We start from the raw sequence: 19,989 nt of genomic DNA on the forward strand, positions 1-19,989 counted from the left end.
ATTAGGAAAAAACAATAAAAAATGTGCTTTTAATCTGATAGTAAAAAACCCCAATAAAATAAAAATGAGATCCATTAATGAAAATAATGGATTTTATCCAAACTAGTTAAACACTTAAATTTTTTTTTTTTGATACAGTACTTTCAGCTAAATACTGGGTTGCAAGTGTGCAATTAGTACCAGTGTGTAAGTTTAAGAACAAGATGAATTGAGGTAGATAGATAGATACATTCTTAATGACTCCAGGATAGCTGTGGTTAATAAAAGAAAGAAGAAACTTTTTGTTGAATGGCATCTTAAAATGAAACGGCTAAGACATTTTGGAATGTGTTAAGTGCTGAGGAAATGGATTAATCGGCCAGTAATGTGGTAGTACTACCTAAAGGCAGTTTATTTTAAGAGATACTTCTTTTTTGGTCACAAAATTCCACCTGTGGTCTGAGATTCTGGAATCCTTTCAGTTGACAAGTTGAAATTATTGTTTTCAGAAATAATGGATCAGAAACTAAGTTATGAAAAGGCATTTACATGTGAAACATTTTTACATTACAGGTGAAACATTTTCTGTCTTTACTTTGTCTCATTTTGGTCTTTCTTGTGTGTTTTCCTCTGTTTGGTCTTTTGTGTCCTGAAAGACTAGATGTGATTAGAAGTTAAATTCAAATTGCATGGATAAATGATTAACTTATTAGAAATCACAATTCACAACTTAATTTATCACATGCCTCCCTAATTTTTCACATGGTGATTACAAATGGGGGCTATATGAAAAATTTGAGACATATAAGATAAATTGCAGACCCACGTGATAAATGTACTTATCATGCACCTTTTGGCAGCTTTACCTCCTCTCTGCTCGCTCATCCATCTCTCCTGGGACTTATGGAGAAACCTATGAGCAGAGTCAATAAATCACTGAAATTTTAAAATCAAATTCTCCTAGAAATACTTTGTCCCCTTTTTGCCAGGTGGAGATTTGCCTTGTCCAGTGTCACTCCTGCCAGGTTGCTGTGCAGCAGTTCTGTGGTCCTTGTGTGGTCAATGGCTTTTTGGCTGTGGAACGTGGTGATTCCTGACATCCCAAAGAAATACAGCCTTTGCTTTCTCACACTTTTCCTGCAAGACACTTATTTTACACATGGAATGAGACATCTCTGTGCATGCCTATTTTGGAGCTAGCTAGTTCTGTGTGTAATGAAACCTTCTAGATCATAGTTTAAATTGTGTTTCACATGCCTGTGACATAATTTGCAGAAGTTTATCACAGAGCAGCGCTCTAACATGCTTTCAGGAACACTTTTCTAAAACCAAATTTCAACTTGTATAAAGAGTGGTTATACAAAACATATTGCAAATGATTTGACATAATAAATAAAAGGTTTTTTCAATCTCTCTTTGTATGCAAACTGGGAAAAAAAGCTTTGTACATGTTTCAAAACAACTTCCTTGACTGGAAAAAAAACTATTGAAAGGGTAAAAGGTAAGGGGAAAACTAAGTAAAAATAATTGAAACACAGTAAGAATTTTCTATTTTTAATTATTATTGATATTCCAGATATATTGCATATTATATATATTCACATCTATTAAAGTATAATATAGTATGTTATTGTTATTATTTATATCACAAATGTTCATGTAATGTGTATAGTTGCATAAATTATGTTTGTTTTTTAGATATTTCAGTATCATGTAAGCATTTTAAGAGTAACTTTTTTTCACAATGAAGAGAGCAACATTACAGTTCCTGTAAAACTGGTTAGAGTTTAAGTCTGTCAACTAATTTACATAATACTTTCCTTTGTGCAGGGAGGAATGATTCCTTCATGTCTTTATATTCTTCGGGTAGTAGTGGAACCAGATGAGAGAAATGCTTGTTTTGGCACTTCCCCAAAGAGAAATATAGATTCTGATGCTGGCAAAGATGACTTCAGCAAATAGTGCACATAAAAAGCCAGCATTTCATGCAAGTTCATAAGGAAAAACTACAGAATAGAATAACTTTTATGAAGAAATTCTATGTCTTACTTTGTGAATAGGTCCCAGTGCTACCATAATAATGCCCAGTTCTACAACTACAAACACTTATTTGTTCAAAGTGAATATTAACATTGTAATTTACTATCTAATTACAATTTTATAGTAATAACTGAAAATGTGTTGTTAAAAAGCATTGCATTCACTGCCTCACACTCTCAGGCTGTTCAGGCTGTTCTTAGCAACACAGCGTGTGATTTTTGCCAATCTGAAAGGACTCACAGAATTTTGACGTGGATTTTTTAAAGTTTCATGCTCAAATCCTTTTCTTAAAAAATGTTTTGGAAAGCTGCTCTAAATGCTCCAATATCACAGTTAAATTGCAGCTGAGGAATAATTTCTGTGAGCTTTAATGGAGCAAGATTGAGCCCTGTGAAAAATCAGTTTCCATAGCAAGTCTTCTCCATGTAAAAGGCTTTGTGTTTTATTTCTCAAGGAACAACATATCTCACTAATTTGAATGCTCCAGTGGAATGGGTTAATCTTGGAAAAGGTTGTTATTTTTGTCAGCTAATCTGAAAGACCTTTCATTTAGAACTGTGGAATTAAGAGCCAATTGGAAAAAAATAATGCAGTATTCATAAAATGCATTCATAAAATAAATAAATAAAATAAAAAATAAAATAAAAATACATTCATAAAGTGTAGTTAGCTGGTGGTGATTATTACTGAAAGATTCCCATCTATTTTTTTTTGGTAGAAAAATTATTGTAAAAGAACTTTAAAAATAAGTTTTACTAGTAATACCACTTCTGTACTTAAAACAAAATGCACTGACTTATCATAACTTACATCAACAGGAAAATTTTGAGAAAAAGTTAAATATCTTAAATTCCATTTATTTGATGTTGATATAAATTACTTTTGTATTCATTATATTCATAACTGTAATTAGCAATAAAAATAATAATTTATAATTTTGGTATGATTGTAGTGCAGACTGAAAAATAGTCGAGGAGTTTCAGGATGTAAAAATCCTGATGCATCTCAGATAGAAGTATGGCAATAGATTTATCTCTCTTTTAAGACCTAACCTAGCTAATTATACCAGAATGCTTGTGGGAAAGATGAAGTAGGCCTGTAGATTTCTTCACACACCTGGACTGTGTGTATTTACACATGCCTTTTTAATCAATATCTGTTAGGGGGTTCATAGAGCTTTTTTTTCTGACAGGCAAAAGAAAGTACAGTTTTGCTACTTAGAACTTCTTGTCTTTAATCATAAAGCTAAAAATGCTGTCATAACTCAGCAGTTAGTTATTGTTTCATTTCCAATAGGAAATACAGTGAGTTCCTCTGATGGTATCAGATTGCTGCCTGGTAGAGCACACTGTGGTAGGTTTTTCCCACCTGTCTGTGGATAAACGCAGCTCCAAACCCCAAGCTATTGTGTGCTATTTACAGAAGAAATTAATCATGCCTTCTTATTATCAATAAGGTTCAAATGTAAATTTCCCTCAGACACAAGAGTGCTTTTTGTATGACATTTCCCCTAGAAATCCTTTCTGCTGGTTTTGCTCCTGAGAGAAAGGTGAAGGAGCACCATGACCATCGTTTCCAATCTTCCTCTTGTCATTTATGCCATCACAGAAAGAAAGGCTCCAAAGTTCAGATGGGAGAAAGCAAGCAGTAGCTTGGGGAATAGCTGATATTTAATTGATTTTGTTGCTTTGCTAAATTGATTGTTTTCTTGCTAAGGAAATGAACAACCGTGCACCATTCTTTATTGTTATCAGCTGATTGTGCTTGTTTTACTGCCCAATTTTGCCAGAGAGAGGTTTTTGCAAATATTGTGCAGTGGAATGAGTCTGAACTAAAATGAGTGCAAACATTTAACATTCACAATGCAGCATGCACAGGAGCCTATGAGAATTTGCAGATAAATTTGCCTACATAAGCAGTTTTTAAGCCATCATAAGATACATGGATTCAGCCTCATGAAATTATGCATGGAACAGACTGGGTTTGTGGAAGAGCAAACTGACATCTGTGCAGCTGGTTAGATGTGAGGTGGTACCATTATCAGTAGAGGCAGATACAGGTGGCATTGGGGTAGGCAGGCAGCTTGAGGGACAATCAGGGGGATTTTCAAGGGACAAGACAGATTTTTCCATCTAAGTAGGATGCAATCCATTAACCAGAACAAAACCAAGCCAAGTGCCTGTGCTGCATGTGAGGAGTGGGGCTTTGTGTCCCTGGGGAGTGCTATTAAAAATTATTAGACAGTTGTGGGAAGGGCAACCTGAAAACCTGAAAGTGTGAGAGTCTGCTGGGAATCCTAACTTTTTGAGGGGTTAAAAATCTTCTTGTAGGGAAATGTGTTATTTCTCATTCTTCAGAAGGACTTTGTTTCTGTGAAAATTCTGCTAAGACAGCTGCAGTCATCAGAGAGACATCTGCTTGTAAGGTCATCTTCTGTTGAAAATGTTTTGTCACAGAATGGAGAGGGCTTCTTTCACTGCCAAAAAGCCACTTTAAAAGATTGACAAGAGAGATTAGAGAGGATACAGAAATTTTGGAAGACGTTCTTTTAACCTTTTTATACAGTGCCATCTTGGCAGTAGCAAGTCTATGGCAGGATTAGTTAGGGACCAAGCATTTCTGGAATTGTGCTCCTTTTTTTTCTTTTCTCTTTCCATTTGGGGTATCAATTAAATGCAATTTCACCACGGCAGTAAAGCAAGAGAGCAAACAGTAAATAAGAAGCAAGCAAAATTATAAACAGTAATGAACCTTATGAATATGGGAGTATTATAATGTTTGAAATGCATTTATTTTGGAGCTTCACATGTTCTGGGAAAACATGATGACTTTGTGAATGTATTGTCTCATTTTACATTGCAGAGACTCTGTTTATTGGCCCTGGAGGCTGACAAGGAACTGACACCTGTGCCCAAGCCTTGGCAGCAACAGGCACGTTCATTATGCAGCAGAGCTGTAGATCCCTGTGTCCTCAAGGCAGAGGAGAGGAGCAGACTTTACCCTTGCAAGGAAAAACAGGTTAAGTAGCAAAATTACTGGGGCAGTGGATTTACAACACAGCTGATCTTCATGGAAACTGGTGCTTCTGTGTCTGTGCACCACTATAATGCCAACTGCTATTTTGGGGAAGTTTTTTTTTGGGAACTGAATACTGGGCACAGGAGAGCTCATCAGAGCTGGGAAACCTCGAGATATTTAATTTCTCTATCAGTTAAAGGAGTTTAAAAATTCATATTTATAGTGCCTTTTTGCATAGATGTTAGCTACAAATTGTTTTTGCACACTGAGAAGAGAGAAGGTTTAGATTAGATATTAGAAGAAATTCTTCCCTTGGAGGGAACTGGTACAGGTTTCCCAGAGAAGCTGTGGCTACCCTCTCCCTGGAAGTGTCCAAAGTCAAGTTAGAGGGGGTTTGAAGCACCCTGGGATGGTGGAAGTTGTCCCTGCCCATAGCAGGAGTTGGACCTGGGTAGTCTTTAAAGTCCCTTCCAACACAAAGCATTCTATGATTTTGGGATGGGAAAGCATTAAATTTTTTTTTTTTGAGGGGGCCCCTAAATAAAATCAAGCAGAGAAAGGTGAAACAGTACAGATGTGTGCTGTGTTAAATAAGGCTTGTAAATGTCTTGAATTATCTAAAGAATAGTTCAGAGAAAACTTACACAAAAATACATAGTTGTGCAATCCTCAGGGTCTGGCAAAGGAGAGATTAGTGTTGTACCTGTTGATAAGTTCAAGGTTGATTACTTTAGAAAAATGTCAGTTTTTCATTTAAAAAAACATTTTCCATAAGTGAACATTGTGGTCTGTAATGTCATTTCCATGATTTCTGTGTGACCATATCTACAATAAAGGTAGACTTTCATTAAAGTAAGGCCTGAAGCATACACAGGTATATTTTATTTTAAATAAGACTATCTATATAGATTATGAAAGGAAAGTTTTGTAAATGTGGTATTTTAGAAGCAATGGGAAACAATTATAATCATCCATTTAGTGAATTTTGGTGGTCAGAAAGGCATTAGCTAGGATCAGGTTTACTCGTTCATCATACCCTGTTAGCTATGGATAAATAGGGTGATATGGTGTCTTGCTAATTCTCAGATATCATTATATGATATAATTGTGTTCTTGAGATGCTGTTGAAGGCCATTTGCAATTACCATTGTATATAGGCAACACAGGTTTAAAACAGTGAGGTTAAGTGTGACACAGCAAACAAAGCAATCGGGTGGCGGGTGTGTGCTCTGCACAGGCAGTGTGGTTATTCCCGAGTGTGTGCTCTGCACAGGGAGCGTGGTTATTCCTGAGTGTGTGCTCTGCACAGGCAGTGTGGTTATTCCTGTGTGTGTGCTCTGCACAGGCAGTGTGGTTATTCCCGAGTGTGTGCTCTGCACAGGCAGTGTGGTTATTCCTGGGTGTGTGCTCTGCACAGGCAGTGTGGTTATTCCTGAGTGTGTGCTCTGCACAGGCAGTGTGGTTATTCCTGTGTGTGTGCTCTGCACAGGCAGTGTGGTTATTCCTGAGTGTGTGCTCTGCACAGGCAGTGTGGTTATTCCCGAGTGTGTGCTCTGCACTGGCAGTGTGGTTATTCCCGAGTGTGTGCTCTGCACTGGCAGTGTGGTTATTCCTGTGTGTGTGCTCTGCACAGGCAGTGTGGTTATTCCCGAGTGTGTGCTCTGCACAGGCAGTGTGGTTATTCCCGTGTGTGTGCTCTGCACTGGGAGTGTGGTTATTCCTGAGTGTGTGCTCTGCACAGGCAGTGTGGTTATTCCTGAGTGTGTGCTCTGCACTGGGAGTGTGGTTATTCCTGAGTGTGTGCTCTGCACAGGCAGTGTGGTTATTCCCGAGTGTGTGCTCTGCACAGGCAGTGTGGTTATTCCTGGGTGTGTGCTCTGCACAGGCAGTGTGGTTATTCCTGAGTGTGTGCTCTGCACTGGGAGTGTGGTTATTCCTGAGTGTGTGCTCTGCACAGGCAGTGTGGTTATTCTTGAGTGTGTGCTCTGCACAGGGAGTGTGGTTATTCCTGAGTGTGTGCTCTGCACAGGCAGTGTGGTTATTCCCGAGTGTGTGCTCTGCACAGGCAGTGTGGTTATTCCTGGGTGTGTGCTCTGCACAGGCAGTGTGGTTATTCCTGAGTGTGTGCTCTGCACTGGGAGCGTGGTTATTCCTGAGTGTGTGCTCTGCACAGGCAGTGTGGTTATTCTTGAGTGTGTGCTCTGCACAGGGAGTGTGGTTATTCCTGGGTGTGTGCTCTGCACAGGCAGTGTGGTTATTCCTGGGTGTGTGCTCTGCACAGGCAGTGTGGTTATTCCTGAGTGTGTGCTCTGCACAGGCAGTGTGGTTATTCCTGAGTGTGCGCTCTGCACAGGCAGTGTGGTTATTCCTGAGTGTGTGCTCTGCACAGGCAGTGTGGTTATTCCTGAGTGTGCGCTCTGCACAGGCAGTGTGGTTATTCCTGAGTGTGTGCTCTGCACAGGCAGTGTGGTTATTCCTGAGTGTGCGCTCTGCACAGGCAGTGTGGTTATTCCTGGGTGTGTGCTCTGCACAGGCAGTGTGGTTATTCCTGAGTGTGTGCTCTGCACAGGCAGTGTGGTTATTCCTGGGTGTGTGCTCTGCACTGGGAGTGTGGTTATTCCTGTGTGTGTGCTCTGCAGGAGAGAGCAAGTTTGTATGGAAAGCTTGAACCCACCGTGACACTAACGAAAGTATTTAACTTTTTAAAGATAGAATTCTAGATGCCAAGATCACTGGGTTCATGCTACTACTCAGATGAGTCTGGGACTGTGCCAGGGAGCTAAAAGCAGTTGATAAACCCCAGAAGAAAAGCAGTAAATCAAAAGCAAGAAGCTTTTGAAAAATTTAAGAAGTGGTGTATACGTAGGGATGATCATATAATTCTGAAAAAGAGCTTGATTGCCTCGCAGAGATTGCTGTGTGCCAGCATAGAAATGGTCAGGCCCTGAGAGCTTTGCACTTTGATTCTAATGAATGTCCCAGAAGTTTGGATGTTTATATGAACATTATCTCTGTCTAAAACGGTGAGCTTAAAACCTTAACTCTGCTGGGGTTTGATGTGTATCCTTTAATCTAGAGTCTGTATTGATGGGATTATTCACATGAATGAGGTTTTGCCAGCTTAGTCCCAACATTTATGTGATGGATTATATTGATGCATTTGTTCCATCATTGGTCAGAATGATTTCAGCTGTGGTTTTGCTGTGTGAACTGGAACTCCTTTTCCCATGAGATCATCCAGTAAGGAGCATGGGTTAAATGCTGCACTATTCTTCCTTACCAAAAAAGCAAAAGGCAGATCTCAGATCCTCTCTTCCACTGCTTTCAACTTCATTCAGGAGTGTGATCTGATACTGAATTGTTCTCTAATTAATTAATGAATTGTGTCAAAGGCAAGATCCCCATGTGGCATTAAGCTACCAGTTCTAGAAGCACAAAAGTTCTTGCTGAGTCTTTGGGGCAAAAGAGAATGAAAATCTTTCTATAGGCTTTATGTACATCTTGAGTATGTGTTTTTGAAGTGTTTTTGGGACCACTAATATTCTTCTGTCTCCTTACTTCTGTTTGTAATTCCTGTAAGATGATAATGTCCTTTTCATACTTCTGGCCTCCCGTGTCCCTTTTTCCTCTGGGTTTAGACTGATCCCTTACTTAGCATTATGGGTAAGTGGATGATTCATTTCAAAAGCATTGTCAATTCCACTGATATCAAAAGTACTATTAGAATGCAATTAGTATGCACATTGCACATATCTAAGTACCTGCTGAGTTGTAGCTTTATGCATTCAGAAATGTGATATACTTGTAAAGTCCAAGGATTTCAATCCACATCAGTTGAACTGTTCCTATTTTCAGTAATGAGATTTTGAAAAGGGTCTGCATGAAAAAGGTTTTAGCTACTTATACAATGGCCGGTCTCAGAAAGTACCTGAAAAATGGTCACGCATTGGGAAATTAATGTTACTAAAGAGCAATTCAGACCTGAAAACTACGGCAGATGCCACAGCAGTCATCACAACTTGTATGTCATGGGCTGTTCATGACTGTGCTTCAAATTTATCAGTTCTCTTGCATCAAAATCAGTTAAATAGGTATATGGTTCATTATTACAGAAAACTGCATGAAAAGAAAACCTTGCAGCTGGAAAGTTAGTAATACCTAATTAAGGTAAGAATTAAGTTAGTAGCCTTACTTCATCTCCTTTGTCTGTACTTACAGCACTGCATCATGTTTTGTGTTGGAGACAACAGGCTATAGAATTTGATTCCCAATTCTTATGCTTATTTAACTCTGTTTCCATCTTAGTTATTTATTGGATTGTTGTTGCTGCATTTTATTTTATTTCATGTAATTCCTTCACCCAGTCTCTATAGTAGTCCAGTTGTAATGTCCTTTCTTTTTTCTTTTTCTCCACAGCATTATTGGCATTATTTCTGGAACTTGGAAGACAAAAGAGGAGGAGGTTGAGAACATACTGAGGTTCACAATGGCAGGAAAAAGGTAATGTTCAAACCGGAACTGGGGAGGATCTGCCTGGATTCAAGGAAAAATAAATTTGCTAAGAGGGTAATTAAGCTTTGGACCTCCAGAGTTGTGCACTCTCCAGTTTATGTAGCTTTTCAAGATCCAAATGGACAAAGCTGTGAGAAATCTGATCTGAGTTCTGGACTGACCCTGCTTTGAGCAACAGATTGGACTCTAGGTCCAGCAAGGTCCCTTCCAACCTGAGCGATGCCACAGCTCTGTGAGAGCATTGCTGAAGCTCTCTGAGAGCATTGCTGAAGCTCTCTGCTATAGCTTTGTAAGTTGTTAAGTATTAGAGAATTGGTTTTCTTTTTTTTTTTCCCCTCCAGTTTTGGACTTGGCTAATTTGATTTATTGAAGAGAGTTGTCCCTCAGGTTTTTTCTTTCATTATTTTCCTTCTTTTTACAATTTCAGCTTCCCCTCCCTGCCTCTGCTTATACTTGTGCCCTCAAGTTTGGGAGTGCAAAAGCATTTAAAAGAATGAGTTGCCAGATTTTGCTAACCCTGGCAAAGCATCTTTGTTGCGTTTTTGAAATGAGCTGTTTTGCCTGCAACTTTGAGAAAGTATTAATAATCTGGAGGCAAGCACTCAGGAGAGAAAATTGTATCCTGATGCATTGTAATTCCTTAAAGGGCAAATGAAAATTGTGTTATAATTAGAAGTCTGAAGAGCTTCATTTCTGATAAAGCTGATTGGGGGCTTCAGCTAGGATCTAAATCAATAAGAGATTCCTGGTAAAATGTTTTTTAATCATAGGTGTTAAAGAGATTCTCTGCTAAACTTTCCCTGGAAAAAAGGTTCACACCAGGTGTTTGAATGCTTCTCTTGCTCATGGATATGCAGGTGTCTGCTTGGAGATGCATGAGGGGAAGCTCACTCCCCTGAAAATATGACACACAATGAAGGAAGCAAACTCAGTGTTTGAAATAAATACTTAGAAAAAGATGGAAATATTTAAAATAGGAGATGAATTTAATTGTGAGGGCTTTATGTAATTCAGTCAAAGATTTTGGTTTAATCTACTATTTTAAAATATACTTTTATAAGAATTTTTAAGAACATTAACATGTCACATTTCTTTATATTATTTTTGTAAGAGATTATTTTCTCTTACTGCTACATAATTTAGTTAGCAATTTTCAAAATGCTAAATGAAGTGCAAAGGCATTGAAAATATTTGAAAAAAAAAATTAAGCAATTTTGTTTTTTCCAGAACAATGTTACTCTGTATATTGGTATTATGTGCTATACAAGATGAATTAATTGAGTTAGGGCCCCACATTATTGATTACTGTCCATCCTTACAACTATTTATAGATATACTTTTTTCCATGTCTCAAATGTGTTTACATTTTCTCAGGGTTTTGACATCATTGATATTTTCAGACGTATTACTGTACCACTCACTTTCAGTAAAACTTTGCCTAATTATAAATAGTTCAAAACCACTAAGTGAAGAAGAAAAAGTCTTTTTCTTCTCTGACTGGGATTTGCTTGTTGAATCTCACTTTGAAATCCTGTCCCTTGGTAGAGGAATCTGAACCTGTTGCTAAAGTTTTCATTAGTTCTATAAGGAGAGGATTGTTTAGGCAGAGAATCTGAAAAGGTGAGTTGGAGAGAACAGGAGACACTGAAAGTGTCTTCAGTGAATAAACACATAAAATTCTGTGTGTCACCAACAGGGCTGATGCTGGGGTGTCCTAGGAGACAGGGTGTCAGAAAAAAATGGTCATAGAGCTCACTGTACGGGCAGAATAACATAATAATGAAAAAAGAGTCAAAACCAGCAGGTGTGGCAGCTCTTCCCCTCACGCGGCCTCCATGTTCCTGCCAATGTTGCCCCCCTGGGCCTGGCCACTCTGGGCCTGGGGGTGCTTATTGCCACCAAATGGATCCCCCCTGGGTATCCAGGCCAAAAGGGGTCTGTGCTGGAACAAATAGGGAATTCCAGAGGGAATTGATCACCGGGCTGGGAGCTCAGCTGCTGGGGGACAGCTCTGTCAGGGAGGGCGGACAGCCAGGTGTCCCTGGCCAGCAGCATGGCCTGGGGACAAGGCTGGGGATCATGGGGTCCACGTGGAAGGGCACTGATGGCAGTCAGGGAAGGGATCCTGATCCTCTGCTCAGCCCCGTGTCCAGCTCTGGGCTGAGGGAGCTGGGCCTGTTCAACCTGGAGGAGACTCAAGGGGATCTTATCTGTGTCCATCAGAGGATGGACCAGGCTCTGCTCTGTGGGGCCCAGGAATAGGACAAGAGGCAATAGGCAGAAAAGAAAACACAGGATATCCCTTCCACCTGAATTTCTGGAAAAACTCCACTTTCAGGGTGACAGGAGCAGACTGCCCAGAGACCTTGTGCGGTCTCCCTCACGGGAGATATTCAAACCCTGCCTGGACACAGCCCCGTGCCTTGTGCCCTGGGCTGGCCCTGCTTGAGCAGCAAGGTCAGACCAAATGACCTGATGTGGTCTCTTCCAACCTGACCAATTCTGTGATCAGGAGAGGATACACAGCCAAAAGCCAATTTAATTGTGTGGTCTGGTCTTTGTGCCTTTTGAACATAAAATGTGCTGCTTCCTTCTCTTTTCTCCCTAGATCTCAGAGGCATTTCTTCATAGCAGCTCTGTATTTAGGCAGCTACCTCATCATTATTCATCTAAATCATCAAAATTGTAAAAAGGACCAAAAACCCTGATGTGTTATAAATAAAATATGGGAAGGAGGACAGTAATATAATAGGAGTTCATATATTTGAGGGAATACCCACCCAAAAGCTCTCCCACAGCAGTTGCAATGTTTTCATACTGTTTAAATATTTCAATCAAAGAATGAAATGCAATATGATCAATAGTTGGAGCTGAAATCCTATAGACATTGTGTGACAGTATATGCACTCCATCTTCATTCAAAATTTACACAGCTTGTATTTCCTCTGATGTAATTGCCTCTGTGCTGTGGCTTTCAATAGCTGTAAATTAATTCTGTCATAATTGCTCTCTTTTGTTTCTTGAATATTTCTATCCTTGCTGTAAATTGCATTTCTGTTACTTCCAGTATTGATATTACGACATGTCCACAAGACAGCCCAGTATCTGGAGACATGTATATATCTTTTTGGAATAGTTTTCTTTCTCCCTCCCTATTTTATTCATGCAGTTGATTTCTCTTGGCTCTGAGCCCAGTTTGGTTTAATTTTTGTTTATTTTGTACAGGATTCCAGACTCTGCTTTGAGATGGGCACTGTATAAATTAAAAAATAAATTCAATATATGCTTCCTTTAAGTGGATCGCTTGCATGTGTTTTTCAGAGGTTTCTAAATCTTCATAATCTGTATAAAATATCTTTAGTTACATAGGATTAGGAATGTATCATATTTTTAACATGTACAGGATTTCCCATTAAAAAGTCACTGTTTACTAACTGTTGCAGTGCTCTGGCATATTGGATACCGAAGTATGTCTCAGTAGTTGGAATGCAGAATAATGGTTCTATTTAAGACACTGTGGGTATCTTAACTATGGTAAATACTTGTTTTTGATGCTGTTTGTGCTCAGAAGGTTTTTAAGGACTATTGTATATGTAAATATAGATGTTGCATCCAGTTTAAAATGCTGACAGGCCTTCAGTATTGCTAAGAGCTTTCACAGGCAGAACTGTAACAAAACAATGTTCAACTTATTGGTTATGGCCAATTGCATTGCTTTGGCATAACCAAAAGCATTTTAATGGAAATCCAGGGGTGTTTCCCATTAAAAAAATTCCAATTTGCATGCTTATTTTGTGTCATGGTATCAAGGAGACAGTTAAAGAAGTAGTCAGCAAACATTGTGGCACCAAATTAATTCATAAATAGCTCAGAAAAGAGAAGAGTGCTGCTGAGGCAGGCAGCGGTTAGTTTGTTCTGCAGGAGAGCAGGGAGATTCGAGACAGACAGAGTATCATGTGTAAAGTTGAGGGTCAAAGATCACATTTGCAAGGAATGGGGAAAAAGCTTGCTCTGATGAACTGTATAATCTCAGGGATTTCCTTACTCATACCAAAGTCAGCATCACAAATTGCTCTCCTCGCAGAGCACCACATTCTTCCAGTGCTCTAAATGGAATGAGTAGGTTCTATGTATGACTGTGGGTTGCAAGTTTTATTGCAATACTTGAAGTGAAGGTGGGAAGGAAGGGGAGGCACAGGGAGAAAGATGGTGTGCTGATCAATGCATACAGAATGAGCAGTTGGCACTCGTTAGTCACTAAGTTGGGGCTGTTGCAGATGTTTGTAGGTGTTCAAACCACAAAGGTGTGCTACCATCCCATGATCTTCCAACTCCATATTTTGTAAGGAACCTAAGCAGACAGATGATGAACATCCATTGAAGGCAGTGTGGGAGGCAGAGGAATACTTGTGAATCCAGTGGGGATTAAGGTCTGACCAGAGCATTGAGTTTATCATCACTGAGCCAAGGGAGTGCTTCCAGTGCTTGCCCAAATGTAAACCCTCAGGTACGTAAAGAGCTCTCCAGGGAAGAGCCATTGATGGCTGTGACGTTGGCAGCCGTGGTCCATAAACTGTGGGATTAGGTGCTAATTGAGCTGAGATTCTGAAGGATTTGAATTCTGTATTAGTGCTTGTCTCCTATCTAAGACTTCTAATGGCTCATGGGTTTAACCTTAAAACTTTAAACAACTTCTTGCTACTCAGGAGAACTCTTTCCAGATGTGCAGTTAATTCCTGAAAACAGATATTTCAGTAAAATCTCTGCATCTGAATCCTCACTGATTCATCAAATCAATAATCTGTGGTTTCTGAGACAAAAGTCTTCTAGAGCTCTTGACCTCTGCTGGAAGAAAAGGTTTATTTGCCCATATATGGCCCATTTATGACCCACGCAGATGGCAACAGGCACAACATACCTTTCATGCTCCCACTTATGTTTACTCTCCAAAAGGCTGGAAGTCCTGGATATTTTTCATTTATCTGTGTTATACTTGGATAACGTTATTGCCTCTAATATGGCAAGGCTAAAACAAGGGAAAATAGTACCTGGGTTCCTCCAAGGTCTATTAGAGAGAGGGCAGTGAACTATGAGCTGCATTCACTCCACGTAGTCCTAGTATGAGGTCCTTAGTTGTACAAAGCCCTCCAGTACAACTTTCTCATGGTTAGACGGAATGCTGTAGAGGAAGCAGGGCCACATTTTTGCTGATACTCCTTCATGATATAAATAAAATGTTTTAAAAGGGATTTGTTTGGTTTTTTATCATTATGGTGTCCTTATATTGAATGGCTAGCATTTTGATACAAGACCTTACAGATAACATTAAAATGAAAAATGTGTGCAAAATTAGTTCCTAGTTACAAAATATGAGTTGTTCCAAAATGGATAGAAGAAGGTGGGGAAGAACCATGTGTCCGGATACCCCAAGGCATATTAAAATAGCGTGGTGCTGTGAACCTTAAATACAGCCATAGAAACCAACCCTAAAATGCCTTTATTTGTGGAGGGAATACATGGAAGCATTTCTTTAGAAAGCTATTTGAAATTTAGGCATTTTGTATCATTGCTACTGGAAGTAACCCAGCCCATGGCCAGAGCAATCAGGAACATGATGATGACATGGAAGAAAAGGAGCAAGAATGGGAGCAGAATTAAAATGGTGCAGGCAGGCAACTCTTTGAGAGGCAATGTTTCCCATTTCTTTCCTAAGCACATCCACACTTAGTTTCCGAGAAAGCAGGAAGGACACATAGGCAAATTGCCAACCAGATGGTGCAATCGAATAGGAAGAATGCTTACAGAAGGGCAGTATAACACAGAATTAAAAAATGCTATCGTTTGCTTTCCTGATACAATATAGGACAAAATTCACATGAAAGAGTAAATGTTAACTATATACTTGTGCCATCTAGTCATCTTTGAGACTTAGCTTCAGAAAAACATCCACCTTTGAGTTCTCCTGTGGTATCCCTGCCGTCAAAGTAATTTAATGTGCTCCAATTATGTATTTCTTTGCAGATTTTTCAAACCTGCCTTATTATTCCCTAAATATGTTTCTGGGAATATACAAAATTTAACTGAGAGAAGGGTGAAGTCCATTTTCATGAGTTCCGTAGTTATTCTTCTATAACATGAAGAAAAGAAAATAGTACTTGCTATGTAGGCTGCTATAAAATCACTAGATAAAGATAATATCAGTATGGAATTAGTGGCAGACCAAGGAATTATAGTATTTTTCATGTTATGTAATTTCCAATTTTTTACTGAAACTATGTAGTGTGCATTGTTTGCATTTCGTCTTTGGAATAATTTTATATTCTTTTTTGCTTACAATGTATTTTTATTTCACTTAGAGTGTATTTTCTTTCTGTCATGATTCTTTGACTCTTTCAAAAGCAGCCTGAGTGTCTGTTGCATAGATTATGCTCATACAGAAATACAGATTCCCATCCTGCCTTGCGATTAAATTTCAGAAGATACGCATAGAAATGCATAAAGATTTGTAGCAAGAATATTTTATAATTATTTTAATGTAATTTTTCTTATTAGTAGCACAGTTTTGATTATGTGATTGGATGTAACAATTTTATGTCAATACATAATCAGAACTTGACAAATCTAGTCGTAATTGAAGAGAGGATGCATATCCTGGCAAAAATGTAAGAACCAGCCATCTGTCCTGATGTCAGCCTTTTTGTTATGTATTTTATGTCTATATCTTGATGTTCTATAAATATATATATGGCATATCTATCCTCTACCTTAATTCTTGTGAATGGCTTCCAAATGAGATTCAGCATATGAGCATTACCTTCATGAATCTAAACAAGAGCTGCCACTTCTTTTCTCTGCCCAGTCCTAGCTTGTCTTTATGTACTCTTGTTGACAAGCATTTGTGGACTACAAAGAAATCTAGAAATAAAGGAAGTTCATAATCCATTGAATAACATTTTTGTGAATTGATTTTTTAAAAATGAATTATTGGAGAACTTTTTTGTGGTTTCATTGTCTGGATTATGGCAAACTGTGTTGCCATGTTTTTTCTTAGATGTACTGATTCCTGAATCTATTTATTTAGATTAGATTTCTTTTTCTTCAGTGCTTGAAAATCCAGTCTGTGAATTATGAGAAACCAAGTATGATGTTCATTCTTTCCTTCTTGGAAATTCTTTTTGGTTATAAAGATTTTACAGGTGATTTTTGGCATTGATGGGCGTAGAACTAGCTATTTTGTATTCAGATTGCCTTCCCTGTAGCACAGGTATAACCTTATTTTTTTTCCCAGGCGGGACGAAAAATATTTGAAATCTTACCTGTAATGGTAAAATCTTACCTGAGCTGGACAATCAGAGACAATGCTGCAGTTCAGCTGGTGGAACTGCATTTCTGATTGAGTCAGTGTTAGGGCTTTTTGTGAAATTCATATTGCTTCTGATGGTTTTGCCTGCTGGTGAGAGAAGCTAATTTCCATTTCACTTTTCTGGGTTCTAAACGCCTCTGTCACTGTTTCCCCTCAGTTTCAGAGTTCCTCTAATCTTTTGAGTTAAGTTAAATCAGCCATTGCTTGAGATTTTGTGTATTTGTCTGGACAGGGCACAAACTTATTTTTGCTTACATCAAGGTCCCCAAAGGTTTTATCTTTGTCCATAGCAAATAGTTTTAGCCCCAGATAACAGCAAACTTCACCCTTGCCAAGCTTTTCTGTGAGAGTCTGCTCTCATTTCCTACAGAAAATACTGACAGAACTAGTTGACAACTCATCTTTGGATAAATGGAAGAGTTTGATGTCATGTTCTATGTGAAAATGATGTCTTGAAAACTTAGCTGAAAGATGTCTTTCAACTTAGCAGTTGAAAATCACAAATAGCAGGCAATGTCTTTTAAAAGAACCAGAGGTATCATGGTGTTGACATGATCAATGTTGGTAAGTGCTGCGGGGACAACTGGACACAATGTTAAATAACAGAAATGGAGTAATTCCCAACTCCATTGACTTCAGGTGAATTGGTCAGAAAAAAACACACAGAAGCTGAGTTAGGAATTATTACAAAAGAAATAGAAGAAAAATTGGAAAACATGACTCTGTGTAGAGCTCTGGTTTATTCTGCTTCTTCAGTGCTATGAGTGATTCTCCTGCTCCCATTTCAGAGTGAATATGTGAAGAGTGATAAAGGTGAAGGTGATTTGTGAATATGTGAAGGTGATCAGGTTTCTGGAGCAGCTTCCATGTGATGAAGGAAATTTGACACTCTTCAGCCTGGAGCAGAAACAACTGACGAAGAATTTCATAGAGATCTACAGAACTGGGAATGACAGGAAAAAGGTAAGTGGAAGATAGAGTCATCTTCACATGAAGAAGCTGAGCATCAAGTGAAACTAATAGGGCAGTTCAAAACATAGGAAAGTTTTTTTCATACTCATATCTTAAGTAATAGAACTCCATTTCAGAGGTCATTAAGGGTGCTGAAAGTTGACATAGATTCAAAACTGAAACAAACAAGTCCAATCCATTCAAAGCTATTAAGTACAAACATGCCAACTCTTCAGAAAATCCCTGAGCCATAAATGAGTGGAAGCTGGGGAAGGATAAATAAGTTTAGTAGCATTTATGTACCTTTTCCCCTTTTTTTTTTCTTTATTTTTTTTCCTCTGAGTTCACTGTTGCTACTATGATACATAAAATTAGGCATGTGCTGGTTCAATACCTCTCAGAGCATATCTGTTTAGCTTGTTATTTCAGGTTCAGGGTCATAGGAATTAAATGATTGTTTAGGAAAGACAACAAAAGAAACCACAGCTTTGCCTTTCCTTTTTCTGGTGGGCAGTGCTTTGCCTCCAGAGTCAATCCTGAGTGTACAAGCATGGTGTTAATGGATGGCTTTCCTGGAGCTGTCAGCATTCAGTCGGATAAGACACAACACTGGGATTTTGACCATTTGTGGTCATTAAAGTTATCATGTACTTATTATAGGACAGTGGAAATTAGCCCTGGTGTCCTGGTCTAATTCCAGCTTATATGCCTCCTGCAGTTTGACTTGGATAGGTTCCTTTTTCACTCTTCAGTATGTGCTGCTGGTTTAGTGGAGAACAGCACTGTGAAGATCCCATGTGGCTAAAAGTTCAACGTAGATTATTTATTGTCTAACACAACAAACACAGTAAAGTGCAACAATTCTTTAACATAACAGGAATGTAAGGGATATGTGAACAGTTGTATGTTCTGTAAAACATTGGCTATAATTTGCACTAAAGCAGGGTCAACAATCTCTGTGAGTTGTGTTGAAACCAGCAGAGCTGCATGTCTGTACATCTGCGAAGAGTCTGGGATATTATGAATGACTAGATGTGCCTGATGAGGTAGTGTTCTGAATTTTGCACTGGAATTTTACTGACACGCTCTCCTTGGAATATGCTATGAAATTTCTTTAACATAGAAGAAAACATGACGTGAGCTGGGATTATACTCTTATTAGGTTTTTTCCTCTTTATGCATCAAAAGGCTTTGTATGCATCATCAATGTAAGGCAAGGGAGAGAGTCATCTGTCTTTGGGGGAATGATTGTCCACATTCTCAGTGAAAGGTCAATGAGTAGTGGGTATTAATTAATCCAGCTGGGCACACAGCATCCCAGGTTTAACAATGTCCAAGCTTTTTATAATGATGATAGATTTTAAGGACCTGCCTTTTAGTAATGGCATCCCATCTGTTTGGGGTTAGAGCTTTCAGCACATTAAGGTTTTTTTTTTTTTTAGGTTCTTCTTTGTAAAGTGTGTCTGGTTTGTGGGATAGTCCCAAACATCATTTATTTCAAAGTAAAAAAAAAAAAAAACACTGAAAATTGAGGGCCAAAGTCATGAACAAGAAATCTTTTAAAATCTTTCTGAGAAAATAGAGCAAACATATTTTCCTTTGAAAGCAAAGTCTTCATTGGAGACTATAATTTTTTTATTAACATCCTTCTGAATTTCTTGTTTAATCTTGAACTATGAAACATATTGCTATTCGATGGGACACAGCTGAATGACTACTTTCTCATAGTGCCCAAATGCCTTTTTTCCCAGATGTCCATAGTACTGGATTGAAGATCCAGTTTTCTGATCCTCTGAAGAGTCATGTTCCTGATAGAGCACATCAAAACATGATATGCTTTGTGCCATTGTGGAGGCCTACCACATCTTTCTTTTGCTTTTGTTTGCTACAAGACAAAATGCTCCACAGGGAAGAAAATGTCTTCTTTGCCCTTAGCCTCACCCAGGCGAGGTGTCTCAAAATGCGGATGAATTACAGAATATCAAACTTTTAAATTTCATTGCAAAGAGTAGTGAAAGTGTATTTTGATCTTTATGCAGCTAATAGACTTGTTATGAGAGATAGCTTTGCATGTTGTTCTGTGTTAATTATATCTTGGATTTGAAGGAAGATGAGCAAAGCAGATG

The 19,989-nt window shown here is 38.6% G+C and overlaps 1 protein-coding gene across 3 annotated transcripts in view; it reads left to right on the forward strand.

Moving 5' to 3' along the window:
• LOC119705668 overlaps positions 1-19,989 on the forward strand; it is a 137,234-nt gene that overhangs the window by 60,671 nt on the left and 56,574 nt on the right. For 2 of the 3 annotated variants that reach the window (XR_005258287.1, XR_005258288.1), the window contains exons 8-9: positions 9,454-9,537; positions 17,701-17,875. The gene's annotated coding sequence lies outside the window, so the exon portion shown is untranslated. Of the gene's footprint in view, positions 1-4,885; positions 5,038-9,453; positions 9,538-17,700; positions 17,876-19,989 lie in introns of those variants that run through there. The other variant, XR_005258290.1, reaches the window with a different exon arrangement.

Source organism: Motacilla alba, chromosome 11 (assembly GCF_015832195.1).
Source record: "Motacilla alba alba isolate MOTALB_02 chromosome 11, Motacilla_alba_V1.0_pri, whole genome shotgun sequence".
NCBI lineage: Eukaryota > Metazoa > Chordata > Aves > Passeriformes > Motacillidae > Motacilla > Motacilla alba.